Raw genomic sequence first — 16512 nt, forward strand, 5'->3', positions numbered from 1 at the left:
GGAGGTCAAAACCAAAATGATTTGAATGATATACCATTTGAATTGGCTGCAATTCCCAGAGAACTTTGAAGTAAGTGGGATTGTTAAAATCGGCTGAGCCAAGTGTGATAAAAACAAAAGGAGGGACGACTCCTTCAATTTGGCAATATCCAATTATAAATGAGGCCATTCCCAGTATAGAAAAACAAATTGTACATTTTTTAGAAAAAAAGAATTTTGAAGGAATGTCGTAGTCCTTATAATACGCCAATTTTAGCAGTTAGTAAACATACAGTAGATAAAGATGAAGACCCTGAATATAGATTTGTTCAAGATCAACGAGCTGTAAATGAACATGTAATTGCTTCACATCCTGTGGTACAGATCCTAGTCACAGTATTTCACGGTGCTTGATCTTACAGGACCTTTCTTTAGCATTCCAATTGTGGAAGAAAGCAAATCAATCTTTGCCTTCACGTGGCAAGGGAAGCAGTTAACTTGGACTAGGTTACCACAAGGATTTTACTAGTTCTCCAACAGTATTTTCTCAAATTTTGAAAAATTACTTACAAGATTTGGTTTTTTTCAAAGAAGTCTGTTTTGATACATGTTGATGATTTGTTATTAGCAAATAAAACTAAGGATGATTGTATGAGAGATACTGAATATCTATGTATCCGACTTGTTAAAAAGGAACTCTGTGCATCTCTGTCCAAATTACAGTTTTGCAAACAGCAAGTGAAGTATCTTGGATTCATATTAAAGCCAGGACTTCCTGATTATTCAAAACCTTTTTAAATTGTGATGAAAATAAAGGAACTGCGAGAGGGGTGTTAGTACAAACTTTAGGACCACATGAACGACCTGTTGCCTATTTTTCTTCTACATTAGACCCAGTGACTAAAGGAACTCCTTTTTGCACTAGAGCAATAGCAGCAGCAGCTGAAATAGTAGAAAAACAAACAAAACAGGACAATTGTCCTAGGACATCCACTAACTGTGTACCCCATGAAGTACAGATATTATTAAAAGAGTATGTGGAGAAAACTTTATCTCCTCAAAGGGTGCATAGATATGAGATCATTCTATTATTGGCTAATAATTTGAAATTGGAAAGGTGCAATACATTGAATCCTGCCACCCTAATGCCTTTACCCTCCGATGGAGAAAAAGATAATCATAACTGTGTTCAATTACTAAGTGAAACCAGCAAACCGTGAGATGATTTGAAGGATCAACCTTTGGATAACCCTGATTTGAACCTCTTCACGGATGGCTCCTACTGTTATGAAGAAAGTCGAAGATGTACTGGTTTTGCAGTGACTACGGAAATGCAGGTACTATTGGTGGGACCTTTTCCTGGCACCTTTAGGTGCACAGGGAGCAGAAGTAATTGCTCTTACAGAAGTTGCAAAATATGGACTTAAATATGCTTTTGGTATCTGCCACGCAACTGGGACTTTATGGAAAGAACAGGGTTTCTTAACATCAGCAGGGAAGTCTATGCCTCATAGAAAGCAGATCAAAGAATTATTAGAGGCGATACAATTACCCTCTGAGATTTCTGTCATCTATATAAAAGCACATACTCAGAGGCAAGATATGATATCTAAAGGAAATTCTTTAGCTGACCAAGCAGCTAGAGCTGCAGCACGACAGGTTGTGTCTATCATGTCATTATCACAACATGAGGCGATATCCGAACTTCTGGATATAAATAAGTTCTATTGAAGACCTCCCTGATGAAGAAAAGGAGCAGTGGATCCGGCTTGGAGCCCAGCCACAAGGAGAACAATGGATGCTTAATAACAAGCCTCTTCTTCCAAGAAGGTATTTATTACCGATTACGCGATGGCATCACAAAAAAACTCATGGGGGGCCAGAGAGCTTAGCGCTCCGTATTCAAAGACTTTGGGCTGCCCTGGGAATTTATGCAGCAACCAAAAGAATCTGTGAAGGATGTAAACTTTGTAAACAATATCCTTCTGTATGAATTAAGGCACCCAGTGGAAAAAGACCTCCAGCCACCATTCCTTTTTCAAAAGCTCCAAACTGATTATACTGAAATGCCAAAAAAAATATGGGGTACTCTTACATGTTAGTGATAACTGATCAGCTAACAGGATGGGTAAAAGCTTTTCTTACCAGGAAAAATTATTCAAAAGCAGTAGTAAAAATCTTACTGAAGGAAATAATTCCTAAATAGGGAGTTCCTGAAGTCTGATCATGGGGGTCATTTCACAGCAGATATTTTAATACCAATTTATAATTCCTTAGGAATTTTTAGTCAATTTCATACTCCCCATCACCCCGAATCATCTGGCCAAGTAGAACGAATGAACAGAACCTTAAAAGAAAAATTACTTAAGGTTTGTAAACAGCCTGGCCTGAAGTGGCCCAATGCTTTAAATTTAGTGTTATGGGATATAAGGAATACCCCAAGACAGCCAATTGATATTTCCCCAGCTAAAGTTTTATTTAAATTAATTGTTATTATTTTTAACTATTATAGTCATAATAGTCTGTGTGATTGTTTTGTTTCGATATTACATTGGTTGTTGTTCTTTTATAATACAGAAGACAGAAAGAGAGATGTGGAATTATAAATAAGAAAGATCACAGGAGTGCGATGGGAAAAACAAAAGGAGGGAATTTGTAAAAGGAACAAGCTTTAGAAAACTCTTTTCTCTTAGGATATTATTAATAGCAAGAATAATTAATAAATAGATATTATTTGCAATAGAGCACAGGTGCTCTAGGAACAATACTGACAGTTTAAGCAACTTAGAACAGCTAAGTAATGAAAAGCTAGACACAGATTAAGTATATGTTAAATAGAATATTTTGAGTCTTTCCTCAGAGGTCTAAAAGTGAATTATGATGAAGATTGTTCAGAAGATAAGTAACCATGATGACCGAAGACTGCATCAGTGAACAGCGGTGTCCGAAGAGGAGTTAGAACGGAACGACAAGAACTAGTCGAAACTGTGGAATATAATGGACTTTTGATATGGATGATGAATTAAGAGTTGAAAGTTCCTGGAAAATCACCAAAGACGCTTTGTATTGTATGTTATATTGTATCTATAGAGGGCACTTTTTGTTAGCTGTTGCCACTCACTGAGGTGATGGCCCAACTCTGAGTTGTTAATAAAGCCAGCCTAGAGAAACCCACAGTCTGGTGAAATCAACAGAGGAACTTTGGGCAGAGGTTTTGTGACAAGCACTCCCTGGCGACACGTTTCATCAGAAGATTTCCTTTTGGGGGTAAAAGAAGGATCACGAGTAGTGAAGATGGTTTTGAATCAGTTTAGATCAACAAACATTTGCTTCTTAATACGTGTCGTCACTGCAAGTCCACTGCGCTTGCAAATACCTAATAGCAAGGAATCAATTGTCTGGCCAGAAGCAGAGGCTGCAGCCAGTAAAAGAGAAGGGCTGTGACCAAAGTGAAATTCCTTGTGGTGGTTGGTTATTAAGAATTGCTGAAGGTCTTTGTATAGCTGTCTAGTAATCCTTGAAAAGTATTTCTTACAGATGTTCCTAACTGGGTGCCTAAGACTGCTGCAGATATTGAAGAGGAAAGAGCAATAAAGGAAATATGCTATAAATCTGGTAAATACAAACTTAGTCACTCTTTCCTAAACAGCAGTGCTGCCCGTATAGTAAACTTAGCTGTTTGTTTTGGGTTTTTTTTTTCCCCTCTTGGGGTGTGTTTAGGAGAGTATTAGAGGATTCAGCCCTCTCACAAACACCAACCAACAAAAACTGTGTCTTCACTTCGGGAAAACGAGCGGTTACCCCTGGAAGCTACCGACCGAGACTTGCAGAAAGGCAAGTACTTTTCATCTTCTTGGACAATGTTTACCACTTTTAAAATTACTGTTACATGGAGAAACTATCACAAAGTTTGCCCCTCCTCCCCACTTTTTAAATTTAGTGTCGATAAAAGACAGCATATTACAAAGAGCATAAAAACACTTCAGTAATCTTCCCCCATCTCTCTCTCTCTCTGTATATATACACATATATATAGTGTCACCCATGTCTTGACTACCTGTATCAAATCTAGGTGGAAAAGGCACAAATGGGCTATTAACCCCATGTGTACTTTCCTGAGATACACAACATAGGTCTTGCATCTAGTTTTTCTTCAAGATCAAGATTTGTGTAGCCTAGTTTTAACCATCCTAAGGTAGGAATGTAGTTTCAATTCCCCATCAGGCCGTGCAGGCACTCTTAGGGGGCTATTTATTGCATCCTAAGACAGTGCCAAAGAGAGGTGAGACCAGTCCCTTTCCCAGAGGTGCTCTGTGCTCTCTGCTGGCTGTCTTGGGTGTCTAGAATATGAAACGCAGCCACACATCAAACTTTTCTATAACTAAATTGAGATTAAATAAATACCCCCTTCAAGTGCCTTCTAAGAGACAGTAACAAAAGAGTTCCCTTTTTGTTCTGAATGCTAGGCTTTATCCAACATAATGCAGGACAAAGAAATACAAATTATAACATATACAACATATACCAATTAAGAAGTATTTACCTCCTGTATTTTGTTTCTCCTTTCTTGAGCAAGTGGCATGACTGAAAAAAAAAAGAAATTTGTATTAGTTCTTTTACTGAATAAGCAATAGCATAATTCCACTTGAGGAGAAAGCATTATGTTCTGACTATAATAACACATCAGACTCACCAGTAGATCAGTCATCAGAAATTTCTGGACAGAAATATGACCTACTACTTTCAATTAAAAAAAAAAAAATTATTTTCACATTAGTGTCAATTTCAGGGATAAATTCTTGATAATACTCTTATGTAATGGAGATTTGAGTAGGATGATGTGCTAATAAAAAATGGAATGGAAAAACTGTCTCAACTTTGAACCATACAGACATACAAAGCCTAAGCTGTTCAACAGAACTGGGCAAAAATATTTTCTTCTTCTTTCTGCTTTTAACACGTTTGTATTGAAATAGTTTTGACAAGCTATTTCTGTTGAATATTTATATATGTTTAGACTATAGACAGGAAAATCCGTAAGAAATATATGGATATAGCTTGTCATATTTATCTGTATTTATAATTAGATACATTCAGAGAAAAGCATAGAGGTGTTTCCCCAGAGCATTTCTTCAAGTGAGTTCTCTTGAGGTTTTAGGTACAATGATGACACGCACCTTGAATATGCCACATATTCGATCGGGTAGGATCCATAAGTATCATTCATGAAAAGTGAGAAGCTAAAGAACAAGCAGGTGGCTGTAGCTGGTTCCTTACTTTGGAGCCATGGTCTTCTTTAACCTCTGCATTATGGTATTTCCTTAGAGAGCACGGCAGACACACACCAGGTGCTCGAGTTACACTTGGCAGTATCCAAAGAACTAACCAAAGACAGAGAAGCAGAGAAAATGAGAGGTTAAAGGAAATTGCACTAAACTAATCACGAGCTCCCAGAGGTGGAAGGAAGAGAACGGCAGTGCCCTTCCCTGTGCTTACCCACAAGCAGCTAAACCGTTCTTTCTCTTGCCTTTCCAGGTGATGGCAATACAGTTCCTACAACATTTAATAATGCAAAAAGAGAAGGAGAGCGTTCAGGAAGGAAAGTAGCAAGTGAGAATATTCCCAGAACAGATCGCAGAGCCTTTGAAAATGGAGGTAATATACTTTAGCACTGGCTTCTCATTGCTGAGCATCATGTGGTAAATAAAATAACTGAATGTATTTCGATTGGGCTACCCACAAAGAACAATTTTTTGATCTTGTTTCCCAGCCAGTATGTCAATTTTTGAAGAACAGCACAACAGTTTTGTTTGTTTTTTCACTTTTAGAAATTCACACTTCAGACCTCAGAGTAAAACCAAGTTACCAACAAAGGGGTCAAAGGAAGGATGATGAAACTGATTCTTCTCGTCTTTATGTGACACAAACTGGAAGAAAGTCTTCTTTCAGCTCTCCAGAACCTCGAAGATCTGCATATGTCGTCTACTGTAGTGTCACTGCCAATCAAGAACCAAAGTTCAGTGAAGCTACAGGTGGGCTCCTGCTTACACTGGGTTCTTAAAATGCCTCAAATGCACCTGTCTGTATTGTGCTGCTTTCGACTGGTCCCTGCAGGTGAAAATTCAGTTATTTATGCCTGAGAATGGGCAAGAGTAAATTTGATCCAGCATCATTTTCACAAACAGATTGCAGCAGTATCCATAGACAGAAATGTGAAGCTTTATAAACCTTTACTATCTGTCAGACAGAACAGCCATGAACACTAACTTAGCACCTTCATAGCAGAAAGACAGTTCTCTGTCCCACAAGGAGGGATGAATGCAATGATGTGCCACTGTGCACAAATATACTGATCCCCACTTTTTACAGCATCTTTTATGTCTTATTCAAACTTCGGCAATCAATTTAAATGTAGCATAAATTTTTGCAATTTATATTACTTTTGTTCACATTGTTTATGTTGGACAGAGGACTGAATTCACTCTTCCTGCCATTCATTCAGGATGATATTTTCCTTCATCTCTTTCCCATCTTTGAAATACTCTACTGTCCTCTTGATAGCACCTGCTATGTCATAAATTTGACAAGATGCCTACAGGTGGGATTCCCAGTCTTGTATCTTTCTTTCTGGCAATCTGTTCTGGATGTAACCACAATTGTACATCTTTTGCTTTACTGGTCACCATTTTTGTCATAAAAGCAACCATTAGCATTTTTGCTACCTTTCTTTTCAGCAGTACCCAAGCCACATGGTCAGAAATGCCCCAAGCAAACGAATCAGCTTGACACAAATAGAAGACTTGGGACCCAAATGCGAAACTATGGTAATACTTACATGCAGTGTATAAACTGAAAATTTTAGGATTATTGTGGAATTAATAATTTGAATTAATGGAATTAAGCTGGAATTAACAGAACACCAGAGTATTAATAACATTCATTTTTAAGCCCGTTTTACAGAAAATGGTTAGTCCTTAGGCAGCGTACTCTGATGCAAAATCAACTGCCCAGCACAAAAACGGAATACTGCCGTGCACCTTGTAAGAGCTTTCTTCACAAGCAGGGATAAGACAGGAGATTGGCTTATGGACTCATTCACTCTAAAAGCAATTGATGCCTTTGGGCAGATTTTAAACAGAGGAGCATCCCCTTTGTTGGAGTCAAGGATGTCCATGGTGGGATCACCTCATTCGGAAGGTCCTGTGAGCCCCCTGGGAACGCTGCGAGATTACAAATGAGCTTTAAACGACTAGAGAGGGAGTCTGTATTGAGTACTAGCTGGTATTTCAGAGGTGATGTGGGATTCACCCGATGGTCCTTCAGCTAACGTCATACCGAATTCTCCTATCAGACTCACAGAGTCTTTCCTGCCATTGCAGCTGTGATTAAGAAACAATGTCTATGTGTTTTCTACAGACAAATATATGTCAGGATACTCTAATGCACCGACTTGGAGGAGAAGAAACCCACATGCAAACACATTCTCTCAGTTTAAAACCACCATTCAGGTAACTGTTTGATACAATTCCATCTTTTTAGTACCTCATCACTTTATAATAAATACATGGGTCAATGAGATATTAACAGTTCCCGTGAGGTGTTAACTACTCTTGACTGAAATCAGAGGAACAGACAGGGATCAGTTCTTTATGTCATCAAATCCTTATTTAAGATTTCCTTTTCACAGCCTTAGCGGCACTAAGATCCACAAAAATATTAAAAACACATGTGTGTTTTCCAGATCACGGGTGCATCCCCTATTATATTTCTTAATCCTCTTCTGTCTGGTTGTCTCTGTCATTAGGGCGCCAAAGAGGAGTCAAAGGAAATTGTGGCTATTCTACATTTCATGCAGTGGGGCCCTAAAGATTGTATTTCTGTTTTTTCACATACTCACTGCACGAGAAATCCCCCACACTGGTTGAAACTAACACTACTTGAAAATAAGTCCTGAAATAATGAGCCAAAGATCAGAGGCAGAGGGCTACTGAAGGAGAGCTGAACTTGCCCTGGTATTACGTATGCACATACATCGTCTGCTGCTGAACTGAAAGGCCCGAGGGAAAGAAATGATTTGCTGCTTTCACCTCATACCTGTTAAAATATACTAATGTTTTTCCAGATGGTACTTCTCAAAGGTCATCAGACATCTCCTGTAGGTGAGCCATATCAGACTGCAAACAGATTAACAGTGGTACCACCTGTATTTTATTAAGAAGTTTGCAAAGCTTCCAGCCTGAGATCTGGCATTCCTGAACAAACTGATATGGCTAAATTTACAACATTAACTCCCAGCATCTTAGCAGCACTGATACTTTAATGAAGCTATTTATTAATTAAGGTAGCAAAATCCATCTCAAGTCAACACCCAAATGAGAAAAAAATTGGTTGGTGTAAAATAAAAACTGAGCAAAACTTCCCTGGGAATTGTAGAGATTGCTTAAAATAGAAGGATTTTGACAATTTCTTCCTAATGAAGATATCTGCTGATAAAAGCTCCCTTGTAGCTCAAGACATTATGGAAACATATATCTTTATTTTTGAAAACAATTGAATCTGTAAGTTATTTAACTGTCTCTGCAGTCCCTAGGGGTCAGGGCAGTCACAGGAATGGGCTCGAACACCTCCCTAGAGCCACCCTTTGGTAGTGAGCGCTTTATTCCAGCTCTCCAGAGCCAAAGCCTCTCTGCAGTGTTCTGCAACGGCTTTAAATTAAGAGAAAAGGGTGCAGTAGGCTCATTATGCTTCCTCATGGCCAACTCAGGGGAGAGGAACAACCACTTATATTCAAAATCGTTAAAGAGCTATTTTTTGTCTCTTTAGAACACAGTGATGACATCACCCTACTTCTCCCTCATCCTACATGTTCTCCAAAAGCATTTCTGTTCCCTCCTGAGCTGGAGAGCCCTCACCACAGCTTCTCCTCAAGGAAACAGTCTTTGAGAAGAGCTGTTCCCAGACTGGGAGTCTCATCAGAGCTGCTCTAGAGAAAACCAATCTCTTAATTCCCATGTAAACTCCAGGCAAACAAGTAGCAAAGAGTTAATGTCCTGAAAAGAAGGGTTCCTGATTTTTTATATATATTTTTTTTTTAAATGTACACTATTTTACTCTTGCTAAAAGTAAATTTTCCATGTTACGTGGCTTGTTTCAGTGACCTCCTTGCACTGTAAATTCATAACCTGTACCTCATTTTCTTAGAATCTACAAGTTGCAATGCCTGCAATTTGTGGTCCCTGCATGCATAGGATACGTGTGCTGACTGAAGCTCTACGGGACAATAAACTATGACTTCTTCAAGCAGATTACCAATCCAGACATTCCAATAACCCATTTCCAAGAGTGACCAGAAGAGTGTGCTTTGGGGAAACTACAGGTGTTTCCAAAGCAGGGAAATAATGAGTAGTACATGCTCATGGAAAGTTTCTTTGTTTAGTAGTGATCTTGTGGCTTGAAGTGAGTGATTTTTATTTTCTTTCCAAATATATTTTGTTCCTGCCTAATAGAATTGGAACCGTGAGCTCTACAGCTTTTTTTTTTTTTTTTTTTTTTTGTATGTGGTGTACTAAATGTATTTTTTTTAAATCAGGTTTCAACTTCTTGACTTTCCTTTAAATGATGTGCCCTTTTTCTATCAACAGGCAACTACACTGAAGACAGACAAATGGTATTTTTATTATGTTTAAAATTCTGACATTTCAAAAGGTTATAATTTAATATTTCATTTTGTACAGGTCATGTCATTCCATTCTGCCCCACCTGTCCCCTCGTCATTTTTGTGACATCAGAGCAGTGTGCTATCTCAGGAATTCTGAGGAATTTTATGATGTCACTACAGCTGTGTTCCCCTGAATCCCGTGAGGGCTACTTTCCACAAGCTGTTGCCAGAGAGCTGAGAAATTTCAAAAATTTATGGGATTTAAGGATAAAGTAAGGAGTTCCCCAGGTTAGGGGTAGAAAGTCATAATTGTGCATATTAGAGTGCTCTGGGGAAAAGGTGCATTCCCAAGCACTCCCAAGGGGAATTTTTTCCTACACACCTTTGCCATCAGGACAGTGGGCTTCATGAGGATATGCTGCTGCGTCCTTTCGCCTGCCCCACATAGATGATGGCTGTACATCGCTGTCCCTATGACCATCCCCCTCAATGAAGTGTGAATTCTGCTCCTGCTCATCCATTCCCAGCTCTCTTACAGATGCCATCGCAGTGCCTGCTGCCTGAATCACTGCTGACCACCACAAAGGCCTAAGGAAGGGTGAGGGAATGACAGGCTTACTCCCCCAGCCGCAGCTTACCTCTGAGAGGACACCCTGATGGCCTGCTCCCAACCCACACAGATCAGGAAGATGGGTTAATAATATTCTCACAGTCTCTGCAGTTATTCTGCCCCTTGTTGATCAGAGATTGTGTCTAGAAGATGAATGCAGCATCCATCTTACGGGGCAACACTGTCCTCAGAACAGGGGATGACCAGCAATGGATGCAGGAGGAGCTTTGTATTCGGGGGGATTACAGTGGATGATGCCTTCTGCCAAGAACTAGCACCATGACTTTGTCATTGCTCAACAACAGCATTTCAGGAGCAACAGTTCAAGATGGTGGCTATCACCCTGCACAGCCTTATTACACCCAACCTGGCTGCTCAGCAACTGACCATTTTGGGTAGGGAAATGCAAATGAAGACAGCAAAAACTACCATTGAAGTATCTGTAGCCACTCTCCAACCCTATGCTTACGGATAGTGTTAATGGGAAACATGAATGAGATCATCCAAGCTTTCTGTCACTGAATTACTTCTCCCTGCCTGAATTATTTGGATTCTACTGATACCATGCACTCCCACTCCAGCACCTAAGCCACAGGAGCAGACCTAAACTGTGAGGTCTACCATTAAGTTGCTCTTTGGCCTTTGGAGGACTATTGGTGCAGATTCATGGTTGTCTTAGAAGGCTTCTGGGGAAAGACACAGTGCCTGCACCCTTTGGTTCACCTCGGATTCAGGTCTCTGTGTGCCTACTCATTTCCTTTATGAAGAGGAGTATGTTAAATGAACAATGTGCTCAAGCCATACTCATGAAATCCTGAGAGACTCAGCTTTGAGGGGATTTAAAATTTCCTGTCTTTCTACAAACACAGCGCTATTGGATCCAAAGCTCCCAGAGCGCTGGAAAGTTTGTTTCAAATAGCTGCTTGTCCCTAGAGTGGCTTTGCCCTGGAGTTTTGAACCTGAATAATCATTTGCCCTATGCCTGAGGAGGCCCATGACACAGATCTCCCACAGAAAGTTGGGATCCCAGAGAGCCTGCTTGGTGGAGATAAGGCATGTTTCTAATGGGAGGAAAGTCCCTGACAGGCAGAAACCTTGGCTGTGATTCCATTGAAATAATTTTTTTAAATTATATATTCCCACAAAATACCTCTGTTTTGACAAATTCACATTTTCTACTGGAACTAAGCAGTTAGAAAATTCCCAGCTCTCCCTAAATTCAATTTAGTGAATGTATTATCCATGGCACCCTAAATAGTACCTCTCAAAGCTGAACTGTTCCAGTCATTTCATTCTCCACATAATCGATGTTTTCCCAAGCCTCTCTTCATTTTTGTTGTCTGTAAACCCTCTGCCACTCCTTTTTTGATGAAGTGATCAGGGCACAACAGCGGTTCAGAGGAAGCTCTGTCACTGATTTATATGACGGTGTTTGCTTTCAGTATCATTTTCAACACCGCTCTGCTTGCATCCTAAATTCTGTTTGCTCTTTTGATCGATGCCGTGCATTGAGCAGAGACTGTTACTGAGTTGTTCAGAGAAGTATCCAAGCCCTTTTTTCCCCCCTGTGGTGGCAGGTAATTTAGAGCCCTGTAAGGCGCATTAGTAGGTCAGATGATTATTCCCAATGTGTCTCATCTTTTCTTTCTGAGCCCTGCGAGGCAGACAGGCAGTGGAACTGCATCAGGCTTCCCCTGCAGGAACACAGCTTGAAATTTGGTCTGGGCCTAGGTAAGCACACTGCACCAGCAGCTCCGGGAGAGGCACGGACCTAACGGAGACCTGTCCTCCTGTCACAGCATGACCCTGCCTCGCTCTCACGATTACACACTACAGCTGCAGGTTAACAGAGGAGCAAATACAAAGGAGAAGGCGACATGTCCTCAGTTTTCTCAAAGTATTGTGCCTCAGAAGCCTAGGTTTTACTGCGGACTGTATGATGTATGAAGAAATTACTTCCTAGTATTACCCTAAAAATTATCTGATACATAATCGGTCAGCGCCATGGCTCAGGATGAGAACTGCCAAGACAACTTCCCTCATTTAAATTGCTAATCCCAGTCCTATAAAACTGCCTGTGGCCTTTGCTTAAATGTTCTCTTTATAAGGGACCTGAAGGCCTCCTGAAAAACTAACCCCTTGGCTGCTGTGGAAATGCTCAATATCTTGGGCTTTTGCTATTATTATGTTTGACCACCTGTCTGCAAGCTCTGCTGTGAGTTGAGCACACCAACCAAACAACACAGGCTGTCTCCTAGAGGCAAGTACAAAGAGGGGAAAAGATGCAAAATATATTGTAACATGGAAAAATTCTTTTAGGTTTTTTTCCATTAAAAAAAGTTTAATATTAGAGTGGTCAGCCCAGAAAGACATTTAAATGGATAAATTATTTAGAGTTCACGGATGATTTTCTACATCCAGTAGGCAAGTGCTGAGAGATCAGTTTAGCCTCTTGGGCTTTTGCAGCGTTAAGTTTGCTGCTTGTAAAACAAATAACATGGATTAAACTAGATTCATTTTTTTGGCAGATGAAGCAGCTGTCTTCTGTCAGGTTCCCTGCTCAATCCTTCTTGACAGTGCTCGCTCTTAAATTAGGAAATTTGTCAGCTACTACACCTACTACAACACTGAAGTAGGAATGATTCTTTGCATACATTAATAGCAACACAAGTTATATTTCCAATTCACCTTTCAATTACTTACTAGAGGAGTACTGTCCAGGAGAGCCTGCTCATCACAGCTTGCTCAATCATGTCCTGGAAGGATGATTAAAAGCAAGCGTCAGAAGAAACTCTTCCTCCTAGAGGAGGGGCATTACACTTCCCACCCTCTTGCAAAAGGATGTAAATACAGTAGAACTCAATGTTACCTCTGAATAACTCCTAATATTAATGGTCAACCCACCAAAAAAAAAAAAAAACCCAAACAATCCCCCATAGTCTTACGAGCTACCAGCACTAAAAACTCAACCAGGCCTCCAGAAACATGCTTGGTTTTATTCTTCTTTCCCAAGGAATGATCAATATTGAAAATGAGGAGGAGCCAAATTAGCTTCTCTATGACTCCTGTGCAAATGCCACTCTTCTGATTAATTTATTAACAGCACCCTGGCAAATGCAGGGCCTGCAGTCAGGATTGCTGAGGTGCAGCTCAGCAGTTTATCAGATAAGCTTCTTAATGAAGCACAAGAAATGGCAGTATCCTGCTCAGCCTCTCTGCTGTCTTGGAGGGGAGTGCATAAGCATTGCTTATTTTGCACAGGTTTTTTGTAGCTGAATGAAATGTAACCGCAGAAGTGTGAGAGTGATTGGGTAACTGGTGCCCTCCCTGTAAGGTGACACTTCTGTACCATTCCGGTGCTTTTCTGCTCTCTGATTTCTCCCTCTCACCTGCCCCCAGGATTTTCACTTACAAATGCAGAACAGCTACACTATCCAGAGGGGAGTTTTCTTTGCAGTGTGAGCTGTGAATTAGACAAAGAGAAAACTCTAGGTAACTGTAAAAGGCTGCAGCAGTTTACAGTCACTCCAAGGCACCATCTGGGGTGTGGAGGTACCCTGCAGTATTGTTTGAGGTGAGGTCTCAGTCTGACCTTCCACAAACTGTGAGGAGTGAGAAGTGATGAAGATTTAGCCTCATTTCTGCAATAAAAAAGCAAGGTAGCCATGTTAATCAAAGTGTAGCCAAGATAACCAAAGTGCTTGGTGTGGGCCAGGTGGACAGAGACAAAGCATGAATCACAGAAGTTACTTGGGAGATGTGGGAAGCAAAATAGTCGAGGAAGACTCATCCTGGGGGAAAAAATCCACTGGATAACTCCCATGATGTACTTACTACCTGACCCTTTGGCAACTTCTGCTTTATACAGTCCCCAAGCATGAATAGACACCTGGGCTGCCAGGTAGGGACAGTGAAAATGCATCAGGGGAAGTCCTCAGGAGCAGCTCGATGGGAAGCTGTCAGACATGAAATGTGAGAAAAGCAGCAGAGCTTCTGTACCTATTACAGAAGCTGGAGGTGCATCCTCTTTCTTAGCACTGCGAATTGCCTTTTGCATTTAGCTTTCTGTCTGCAAAGAATGGGAGCATCCTTCCCTCTGCACCCTTATTGCACAGGACACTGCAGGTGCTCATTCGAATGGTGACCTCTGTGATTATCAACCCCAACCCCCTCCTGTCTAGCTGGTGTGTGTCACCTGTTTGCACCCAGGGGTTTATTAACCCGTTCAGGTTATGTTCCCACTACTCGTGTTAGAATAATATTTGAGACATGCTGTTCTAGAAGAGTTTATGAAACTAGAAGTGTTTGGTTAAATAGGGAGAAAAAGACTGAAAATGGAAGGAGGAAAAAGTCTCAATAAGATCAAGAAACGAGTGAAAATATGTGCATGACTGAGATGTACAGGACGAGTACTAACAGGTGAAGGAGTTGTAGGAAAACTAGTCAAGGGGAGGAGGAAAAACAGTATTGTGAATTTGATGCAAAGAGGTGTTATTTTATGGCCACTGAGTTTGGACTAGATGCTTACAACTACAGCTTCTAGCCTACAAGGGGCTTTTCTGTGTTATAAAATCAAAAGTTAGCAAAAGAAAAGGATGAACAACTCGAGGTTTTTAAAAGAGTTTTTTCTGGAAATGCATCCTGAAACTGAGGACTTCTGTGGGTTCTTTGATACTTAATAACGGAGTACTTCATGTGACTTGGGAAGAGGGGCAGAATTAGGCAAAGGTGGTGGGGGTTTTGTTGTTTTCCCCTTGTAGTTGGCGGCCTACTTTTTCATAGCATTTATAGGAACTTTGCTCTATTCTTTAATGAAGGGTGATGGTGAATACCGAGTATAGTATTGCCAGTGAGGATGGATTCATTAGTGAATAAACTATTAGTTTCTGGGGGAATAGCAGCTGTTAGAGATGAACGGAACAGATCCTTCCTTAAATAATTGTAAGGCTACTGAGAATGTTGCAGGATTTATGATGTTAGATAGCATGGATACAGTGAAGTGGATAAGGTATTTATTCAGGAAGGCAAATGCACAACGGATTTGTTTCTCCCCCATATATTCTGCAGAACTCCCTCTTCGCTCTTCACCTTTTAAACAGTCCTAGCCTGCCAGCCTTACTAAAACACTTCTATTTTTTAAATTTTAGATTTAACAGTATTAACCATTTAAGATGTTAATAACTTGCAAGTCTTTCAGTGGAGTCTGTTCTTTCATGTTAAGGCAGGAAGTCCCTGTTTTAGAAGGTCTTTAACTGACAACCACATAAATGGTGTCAAGGGCTTTTTCAGCTCAGCTCTGGTTTTAGCTTGGCCGACATTATGAACCTCTGTATTTGTGCTTGGGTTTAACTGGAATTAACTGTGTTCCTGTTACTGAGAAACAACCACAGAATAGTAAATGGAAAGTGGAGGAAATTTCAGATGCACCAGTTTAAGGTGACAGAAATACATGAATGCATGTTCAACTATGCTGACTTTTACTGTGGTTATTTTACTGACACTATTTTTGTAGAATGAAGTAGAGGGATGTTAGATTTGTCACTAGTCTCTTCAAGGAATCCTTCACTCTCAGTATCTCAGTTTTGCCTTAGTTCTTCAGCATCTGTTTGTCCTCTGGCTTTGGAGCAAATCAATGTATATTATAGATTCCTGCTCTTAAAGCTTCACAGGATTTTTTTTCATATCTATATTATACAAGAAATAACATACTTGACAAAGAACTGCTGAGTTATTTGCAATTTGTTCTCTGTGTTCTACCAGTGGGAGAGTAACAGGACTTACACGTGCTTATGTTTATTAAAACCACTGAAGCTTGGACAAGAGTTTCTAATGTGTTTTTGTTGTGAAAAATTTTCCTCTCGTGTCCAACTGGAATGTCCCCAGGAGTAACTTGGACTCATTAGCCCTTGTCTTTCCAATGGGGCTCCTTCTAAAAAGGGAGTCTCCATCTTCTCTGCAGCCACCCTTTAAACCCTGGAAGCAGAGCAGCTGCACAGGCTGGCACCAGAGGATCTCTCTCTGCTGACCTCAGGGACTGCCTGAATGACTGACAAGCTGAGAGAGATCTGAGGGGCGAGTCACCTGCAGAGAGCAATGCCCGGCTCAATCTCTCACACTCAAATTGAGAATTAGCACTGGCTAAAGGATGCTGGGTTTTGAATCCTAGTCCACACGCCTGGATTCTGTTTCTCTAGCTCAACCAAGAGGCAAGTCCCTGCACCCATGGGATCATGGAAAATGGAGATGAGTATACTCTTCTTGATAC

General features: G+C 40.5%; 1 pseudogene; it reads left to right on the forward strand.

Moving 5' to 3' along the window:
* Nucleotides 1-1282: 1282 nt before the first annotated feature.
* On the forward strand, nt 1283-15029 carry LOC141938252 (uncharacterized protein C12orf50 homolog; annotated as a pseudogene).
* Nucleotides 15030-16512: the final 1483 nt, after the last annotated feature.

The sequence above is a fragment of the Strix uralensis genome, chromosome Z (genome assembly GCF_047716275.1).
Source record: "Strix uralensis isolate ZFMK-TIS-50842 chromosome Z, bStrUra1, whole genome shotgun sequence".
Classification (NCBI taxonomy): Eukaryota; Metazoa; Chordata; class Aves; order Strigiformes; family Strigidae; genus Strix; species Strix uralensis.